The 9,852-nt window shown below is 44.3% G+C and overlaps 1 long non-coding RNA gene across 1 annotated transcript; it reads right to left on the bottom strand.

Moving 5' to 3' along the window:
* Nucleotides 1–1,387: 1,387 nt before the first annotated feature.
* Nucleotides 1,388–4,439, bottom strand: LOC143493509 (uncharacterized). Its single transcript, XR_013125484.1, has 4 exons — nt 4,217–4,439; nt 2,837–3,031; nt 2,675–2,751; nt 1,388–2,542 (listed from the first exon to the last, which is right to left on the bottom strand). It is a non-coding gene; the product is annotated as an uncharacterized LOC143493509 (long non-coding RNA).
* Nucleotides 4,440–9,852: the final 5,413 nt, after the last annotated feature.

Below are 9,852 nucleotides of genomic sequence, written 5' to 3' on the forward strand. Positions count from 1 at the left end.
TTAACCCCAAGACAAGACTGTGTTACCACGGGGAAAGTAGCGAGACTATCATCCATGCCAAAGAGCATGATAATAACAGAGGCTCCAGAGACCCTCTCACTCCCTGCAGGTGTGTTAATCCACAACGCTGCAGCTCGGCTGGTCTTCAACCTTCCCAAGTTCAGCCATGTCACTCCCTTGCTGGGCTCCCTCCACTGGCTTCCGGTAGCTGCCCGCTTCAAATATAAAACCCTGGTGCTGGCCTACAAAGCAAAGAATGGTCCAGCTCCTCCTTACTTGATGGCCATGGTAAAACCCAGATGCATACCTAGAGCCCTCCGCGCCTCAAGTATGTCTCGTCTTGACCCTCCATCATCCAGGACACATGGGAGACAAGCATCCAGACTTTTCTCTGTCCTGGCTCCAAGGTGGTGGAATGAACTTCCCTTGTGTGTCCAAACATTGGAGTCACTTGATGTCTTCGGACGCCGACTGAAGACCCACCTCTTTCAAGTGCACTTTGCATAATTATGCTTTGTCTATTGTGCTTTATCGTCTCTTTCCTCAGGTCTTTGTTACAGGTATTGCTTACTGTCTTTTTCTCAGGTATTGTGCATAATTGAGTTATAGGAATTGTTTACTATCTTTTTCCTCAGGTGATGTGTATATTCAGGTATAATTGTTAGGTATCATATGACTTTCGTCTAGTGGTTTTTCCAGCTTAGAGTACCTTGTGTTCAGGACTATCTATACTACCTTGGAGATTCCAAGCAACTACGTAGCACTTTTGTAAGTCGCTCTGGATAAGAGCGTCTGCTAAATGCCATAAATGTAAATGTAAATGTAATGCAACCTACTATTCTTCCAGCATCTACTCTAGACACCAGAGATTTCACAGTGCTATTACAGAATGAGTCATGTAAGGATGCAACCATACTAGTGGGTACAGTGATTGGCCACTTGTTTGCCACTGACACTGTGGTAGTACCACAGAGGAGTGACCAATCCACACGTGTTCTTCCTCCGGAGTTGTTCGACTTTGGAGATTCTCCTGTCCCGGAAGCCTGGAAATACAGACTTAGGCATAAATTGACAGAAAAGAGGAATGTTTTCTCCCTACATGAATGGGATATGGGGTTAGCTAAGGGGGTGGAACATCATATACGCCAGGGATGGGCAACTTCCATGACAAAGAGGGCCAACATTTTTAGCACTATTATTGGAGGGCCACATGACCACGCACTTCAAATTATTCTCAATAAGAACATATTTTAAATGAATTCAGATCTGTGTGTGTGACGCGGGTATGGAGGCAGCTGGAGACAGAGGCTGAGAGCCGAGGGCTTTATTGTCCATGATAAACAACTCAAGAACTCAGGCCACTAGGCAGTAGAAAACGACAGGAAACTCAAAGAAAACGAAGAACAGTATGCAGGGCTTGTGGTAGCACAGGACCAGTGCAGCAGACTTCTCCCACGTAGCGAGGTGAGGGGTGCAGGTCGTATGCGCAGCACTGGATGGCACGACCTGGAGGAATATAAAGAGCCCGAGTCTGATTAGTAGCAGGTGTCAGTACTCGGGCGATTGAGAGTGAGGGAGTGACCGGGAGTGAGAGGGTGTGCGCAACGCTGGTGTGGGCGTGTGTGTGGAGGAAGGAGTGACTGAAAGCGCCCTCTGGTGGCGTCTGGGCTGACCCACTGTAACAGTATGTTTATTGCACCAACATACATCTTATTTTCTGCATATAAAAGCATTATCATGTCCTTAATAAGCAACAAAGACAAAACATTTGCTTAATAAGAAAGTGCAAAAAGGAATTTGAACTCCTTCATATCAAAGAAGTGTAACACGTAGCGCGCTGCAGAGCGATGAGGCGATTGACTCTATAAGTCATGTGTCTTTTTTAGTTTTGAACATCCGTACTCCATATACAGATACTTATAGTCAATGTAATTCATCACATTAGGGCATTTAATCTCGACCAAGCCAAACTGGGGGTATTCAGTGGGGTCAAATACGACACCATCAGGGGCTGCACCAAGCCAGGGAGCATCTGGGTGGATGAAGAGGCCACATGGTGTGTGATTTACATTGAGTATCCTGCAATACTCAGATGCTGCTCCGGACTCCATCTCTAGACCTCTCTTCATTTCAGCCGTCCGTCTGGTACCTCTGATGATGCGTTCAGCAAGGGACTCTGCAGAGCTATGCCCTCTGACATGGCACACCTCACGAAAACGTGACGCTGTTACTCTAGGCTTGTGCCAGAGTTGACATCTCAATTCTGTGAGCCATATCAAGTGACACCTCCAAAGACTTCAGGTGAAAGAGTTCCTGTTCAGTGCACACAAAAGCACAGGTGGGTGCATCAAGGTGGTGGTCTTTTAGAGGAAGAAGTGGGGTTGATGGCACATCAGGGTGGAGAGTGATGTGTCGTGATGGTAACACAGGCTGCTGATATGACAGACCACTGCCTTCCTGCACCATATCAAATGCACACTGCACAGCTGGCTTGTGGGATGCCATGCCTATAGTGGTCACCATGCCCCTGTAGAGTCCACTCCTACAAATTCAAGCATTTAGTTTAATATTAAATTAGAATATTTAAATTAAAGTTAATTGTAACTATCCATTTGTGATAGAGCAGCTAAACTGCACAATTGCATGTCTAATTAGAAGTAATTAAGCACCTTACCCAACTCCACCTTGAGATGTTCCATTTGGCACTGGTTTTATGATCACCATGTTGTTGATTGCTCCTGGCTTTACACCCTAATAATAATAAAAGTTGCTGTAATTTAATTCAGGCAGTGCATTAAATTAGATCATTCATCTAGTGTGATTATTATAAACTTACGATTGTCCGAGGTTTGTGCCAGCGCTGTTCAGTTTCAGTACAGCTGTGCACAGGGGGAACTACTGGCACACTGAGCTGAGAAAAATGTGCAGTTTGAAAAAGCAAAGCCACTATACGTTTGCATAGGGCAGTGTCTGCGACACGTGAACAGCATGTGTGTGTCAGCACAACAGGAGATGAATCAGAAAGTCCAATCTGTAAGAGGGTAAGCAAAATTAGTAATGACTTTGTTTAATTCAGGGGTTCTGTATACCAGCCCTGGGGATCCTATATCACACAATGTGTTTTACCTTTTCTAAAACCTGATTGACCTATTTAGCAAATTAAGATCATTGTGGGTGGGGCTAAGTAAAAAAGTGTTTTAAAATGGAGTCAACAAATGTGCATGGCATAAGAACCCCAAGAATGGAACCTGGACCCGCTTACTTATTTTATGACAATAGATTTTGCATACAGAACATGGATAGGCTATCACTGACATTAAAATAATGCTCAAGTTATACATAATCCTGAGACATGTATATCTGTCTAACCTGTCAACAAACCCCTTAACGTTTGTTAGTCTTGTTAGTCAAAAACAGTGAACATCTGAACTTAATGGCAAACAGAGACTCCAACACAGAGACCCCATGTCATGCATATTTTAGTGCTTTTCCTCATTTATAATACCAGATTCAGACACATTAACTAAGTAAAAAAACTGTCATATTGGAGGAACACAAAAAAACTGCAAAGTATAATGTTCACAGGACTGACTCTGGGGACTCTGTTTTGCCAATATATTCATTCCTAGAGCAGTGCTACTTGTGGTAATTCACATAGCTCAACACACATGATCCACTTCACTAATGACTTAATAAACAGTTGGTTTGATAAGCAGTTGGAGCTAGATCATGTACATTCAATACTTGGTATGTTGAATCATGGAATATTTAAAACTGTGTAGAGCAGTTAGGAACAGGACTGAGAAACCCTGCCATAGAGTTTCAAGCTCAGCTCCAGGATACCAACAGCTTAATGTTATTCCAATTTTAGAACAATACAGTTATATAAAATAAAAAATAATTTAATGCTAAACTTTGCAGTGCTGTGGACACAGGAGTGAAATCTGAACCCCTGCTTTAGCCCTACACTTCCTCCTACCTACTCGTAAACTGTGTGGTGACTCCTTCTTCTTCATGGACCTGTAGCACAGGCTCTCACACTGACCTCCCCTGACAGCTGGTCCCTATTCGACACTGAATAAAATATATCATTTAAAACAACTGCACAGTTAGCACATTAGACAGCTACATATCTAACCCTACTTATCCTTGCTAGCATTAACTAACAAGCTTACTTCATGGGCTAACCTAAAATATAAGTTTAAATTTTCCTTACCTTCGTAGTTGTGTATATATGACGAGGCATACAATTTAAATCCCTTTTCCAACTTGCTAGAGGTGGCTTTACTGGTCTCCTTACATATCCGATTAATGTCACTGATGTTCATTTTGGGAAGCTCTCGCAGACACCAACTGAAGAATGCCGCCATTGTGAGTGAAATGGAAAACCGGAAACACTTAACCGGAAATGCCGGAGCAGCATTAATGCTGAAGTCAACCCAGCATCCAGAGCAGGTTGATTCAGATTTATGAGACATGCTGTGCTGTAATGGATCAAGTCTTGGCAGCCCAATCTCAGAGGGCTGCTTGTCAAACATCTGAAATTATCTCCCTTCTCCTAAAATGTCTCAAAGCATTTCTTCAACTAAGTCTATAAGTCTAAGCCAGACCTATAACCAAGAGTAACAGCTATTCTGTTATGCTGTGGTGGTGATTGACAGCATGCTGTAATAGACCTCTGAGGACGGGTAGAAGACACTTGGTTAAATCCAGAGAAATGTCTGAGAACTGGAGGGAGACCCAGGAGTCCATTAAGCCCATCATGAACAAAAAGTGCTGCGAGTATCAATTACAGGCTGAGAGCTTATAAGAGAGAGAGCCTAATTTAGCTACAGGATACAGGGACACTGGTGGAACACTTATTAATTCTAATTATGTAGAAATACCTGTGGATAAAGTATATTAAATCAGCATAGCCAACTCTTATTGCAAGTACAAGTTACCAGTGTTCCAGATATGAAGGTGAGAGATGTATGTAGAGTATGAAGTTTCTCAAAAAGATTTCAAAAGATCCCATAATTTTGTCAATAGACACTTTGACCACTACTATTTTACTGGCACTTGTTTTGAGCACTTGAATGTTGGCCAGTTGACCTTACTGCTTGAAAATCACTTCACATAATTAATGCTACATAAGTATCCAATGAAACACGTACCCACAGAATCAGCAATGCAGGTTTCATGTAAACATGTAACATGAACTTTCCCCCTGTAGGCAGTCAGCAGACTCAGACCAAACTCGGTGTCTGTAGCTGCTGACTGTGACGTTCTTCAGATGACTGTGTTTTCTCAGCATGTTATGTTCGATTCTCTGCTCAAAATATACAGGGTCATTGCTTGTAGGCATGGCCAGACTTTCTTATATCATCTTTTTAGTTCTCCTGATAAATTATGTATGGGTTTCCCTGTGGGTGTACCAGCTATGTACAAATGTGGATATACCACCATGAATAAAACTAAAATGGTGGAAGTCTGGAATTTGAGATGTTCTGTGTATACATGTCCGATGTATACACAGAACATCTCAAATTCCAGACTTTGACTTTAGACACTGTTATGTGTGACTATTATTGCTTAAATAGGTACAGCAAAGCCAACCTATCTCAAGATCTCAAAAACACTATATATGCACTTCCATTTTCCTCTAACCAAAACTAGCTTGTGAATAATAACAATCACCTATAACATCTGGGTCACTCTTTCTCCATATGTGGATATAACGGTGGCGCTTGTAAGATGACAGAAGCCGCAGATCTTTCCAAGCCTTCTTCTCAATGTTCTTCCCTCCACAGCGGCCCAAACGGAGTTCAGCATCACGGGTATTCCCCTTCCCCCCCGACAGCCCTGGGTGGATCTCACCAGTCTCCCAGTGCACACACACCCCCTCGTTTGACTCAGTCCGGTCCCCCTGCCTTGCTCTGTGAGAGGAGAGTGAATCAATCCTCTTGGGTTTTGTGGTAGACTCAGGTGCAGGCCCTATTTCTGACTCTATGCTTCTTCTTTTTTTAGTTTCCCTTATGAGGCTCCTTTTCCAAAATACCACACAGCACCAAAAACCAGCTCAATAATACACACAAAACAAGTTCACACACGGTCATGGAATGGACAGGAGAGGGTGAAATTGCGCTAGTAATTGCAGCCGTGGCGAGAGCCACCTTGTATTGTCAGGACATCCTGTTATTATCAGCAGCTAATTACAGGAGCAGTGAAGCAGTGGTGGGGACGCTGAAGCAAGCACCACCACAGAACCACAGATCTTACCCCAGCCCCAGGAGGTCCTACAGCAGGGCTGAAGACAGCATCAGTCGACTTCCGACTGTGGGAAGGTTGAGAGTCAGATCCCCTTATGTCCCGTGACTCCAGACTGCATTCATCCACCCGCCCCCGTGGCGAATTGAGCCATGAATTGTTCATGGAAGAAAACAGGGACACCAAGACTGTGGCGGCATGTACACACACACACACACACACACACATACACACACACACACACACACACACACACTCACACACACACACACACACACACACACACACACACACACACACACACACACACACATATACACACATACACACACACACTCACACTCACACTCACACACACACACACACACACACACACACACACACACACACACACACACACACACACACACACACATACACTCACACCCACACACACACACACATATACACACATACACACACACACTCACACACACACACACACACACACACACACACACACACACACACACACACACACACTCACACACACCCACACACACATACACACACACACACACACACACACACACACACACACACACACACTCACACACACACACACACACACACACACACACATATACACACTCACACACACTCACACACACACACACTCACACACACAAACACACACACTCACACACACCACACACACCACACACACACACTCACACACACACACACACTCACACACACACACACACACACACACACACACACACACACACACACACACACACACACACACACACACTCCCAAACGCACATGCTTGCATTCACACATAGACACACAAATAAGCTCACCTATTGACTGATGCACAGTGTAAGTGCTGTATCATCTGTACAGTGTATACTGGATATACACGGTTGCTGGATGGTTTCAACGGCTGGTTATGCTAAACAATGATCATTACAAGGGCTACCTGCACTAGGGAAACCTGACTGTGTACTCAGCATAACATGCATTTATGACAAATGCGGTATGTAATACTGTTATTTATGCACATACTGTTGAATATAAATATTTTATATTGTCAATTAACAAATCAAATCATGTGCAAAGTTGATAAATTCATGCAGATAATGACACGAACATCTTTGAAAGACAATGATCAAAGTCAAATGGGAGTTGTTATGAATATTTCTCCAGCTGAAATTCAAAGCAATGAGGACAGTCTGTTCTTTCTTGGGGCCATGAATATTAAAATAGCTTCAAATATTTAAATACACACATGCATTCCTGCGCGCGTGCGCACACACACACACACACACACACACACAGTTTTGTAACATAAAATTCCAAATTAAAAAGGGCTCACATTAGCACCCAAGTGGACATGAAGATGCCTCTCCCGCTACATTACAGTGAAAGCACCTTAAATTCCACAATTGAATGTTCGATTCAAAGTCCCCATCTGTCTGTCTCTCCATACACTCCACGACCAAGTAGTAGTGAACACAGCCTCTCGGCATCTCTCTCTGGGGTCGACCAAGCTCTCATACTGAACACAGCCTCTCTGCATCTCTCTCTGGGGTCGACCAAGCTCTCATACTGAACACAGCCTCTCTGCATCTCTCTCTGGGGTCGACCAAGCTCTCATACTGAACACAGCCTCTCTGCATCTCTCTCTGGGGTCGACCAAGCTCTCATACTGAACACAGCCTCTCTGCATCTCTCTCTGGGGTCGACCAAGCTCTCATAGTGAACACAGCCTCTCTGCATCTCTCTCTGGGGTCGACCAAGCTCTCATACTGAACACAGCCTCTCTGCATCTCTCTCTGGGGTCGACCAAGCTCTCATACTGAACACAGCCTCTCTGCATCTCTCTCTGGGGTCGACCAAGCTCTCATAGTACTGAACACAGCCTCTCTGCATCTCTCTCTGGGGTCGACCAAGCTCTCATACTGAACACAGCCTCTCTGCATCTCTCTCTGGGGTCGACCAAGCTCTCATACTGAACACAGCCTCTCTGCATCTCTCTCTGGGGTCGACCAAGCTCTCATACTGAACACAGCCTCTCTGCATCTCTCTCTGGGGTCGAGCCACCAGCCAAGCGCTGTCTGGAGGAGACGTGACGGACAACCAGAGGGCCGGACCGAGACACCTTTCACCAATCTGGGTCAAGCCGTCTCAGGCTGAACCCAACTCGCAGTCAGCCAGGAAAGAAGGAGCGAATTTAATTAGCGCACTGGGAATCCTCACCCCCTGTTTGCCTCGTTATGCACACAGAGTCATTCTGTTCACGGCTGGCGCTCTGTTCACGTCTGGCTCCGACCCAGAGCGCAGGGTCGCGCTAGGCTTTTTGATTTCCCAGTATTTCATTTCAGAGTTAAGGAAAATACACCAATAATTCATGCAATATAAATATTATACTGACTGAGAGGAATCGGTAGTTAAAAGCTCTACAGTTATATGAGAGCATATGGGACTAAAGTGGGAGAGTGAGATAGCGGGAGGAATGTATCTCTTCAGGAGTGATCCCTGCACGCTCGCCCACACTAAATAATGGCATTATTTTCTTTTTTCCATTTCAGTCACACATGCTATTTAAATGCCCCAAATTCTGTCATTTCCCTTTGCATGCTGTGCACAGCCACTACCAAATATTTGTAATGCACTGGGGGCTGAATGCCAACAGGAATCATCAATAGCCCACCACGCATTCACTACTCTCACTCTAACTAGAAAACACACAATATTTCCACTATGTTTTCTGTGATGCTGGCAAATCAAATGTGTGGCCAGCAACAGCAAAACTCCATCAGCCCACACAAATCGCTTGCAATTTGTCAATTCATGTCAAAAGCACAGGATACCAGAAACATTAATTTAATGAGAGTGATTAAAGGGTTTGAGCAGTCTGTTGCATTGAACTGATGTCTGTGGCAACTGGCTGACCATTGGATGTGATGCTGGATAGAACTGTCTTTGGTTTTGACTGTTTTCTTTCCCTGTATTTAATCACAGGGAGGAGGTGTGGGTTGCAGTGTTCTTCTTTTGTTGTCTGTCCACTTCAAATCAGACTTTGATCTTTTGAGTTCTGGTATGGATCGAGCTGTTTGTCCATCTGAACTTCTGGTACAGAGGGATCTGTCCTCCGACCTTTGCCACTGGATGGAGCGATTCATCCCTGCGCTCTCTTTTAATAGATGTCTATGTAAGCACACAAGCACAGTTTGGTCATCTTTCTGATGACTGGGCCAGTGCCTCTCGACTGGAACCATTTCCCCTAGCTGCAGCATCGTGGAGGGCTAAAGTCAGGCGAGGGAAGGTTTTGATGTGACTGGAATAGCAATAACTGTACAATATTTCTTGGGTACCTCTAGGTTAACCCTAAGTCAATGCATTCAGTGATCATTATTTTACAATCCAAGGTGAAGATTAATTTTGTATGGCACATGGTTTAATGTACTGTCAGACTGAATGTACACAGTAGTGATGTTACATGCTGTGATTCATTTTGGAGCTATACTGCCCCCTTTTGGTGGGAGATGACTATTTGCATCGCACATGAATGCTGAGAGTTCCACTGCAGATCAAAAAAGGAAGCACACTTTTCT

The sequence above is a fragment of the Brachyhypopomus gauderio genome, unplaced genomic scaffold, assembly GCF_052324685.1.
Source record: "Brachyhypopomus gauderio isolate BG-103 unplaced genomic scaffold, BGAUD_0.2 sc88, whole genome shotgun sequence".
NCBI classification, from domain to species: domain Eukaryota; kingdom Metazoa; phylum Chordata; class Actinopteri; order Gymnotiformes; family Hypopomidae; genus Brachyhypopomus; species Brachyhypopomus gauderio.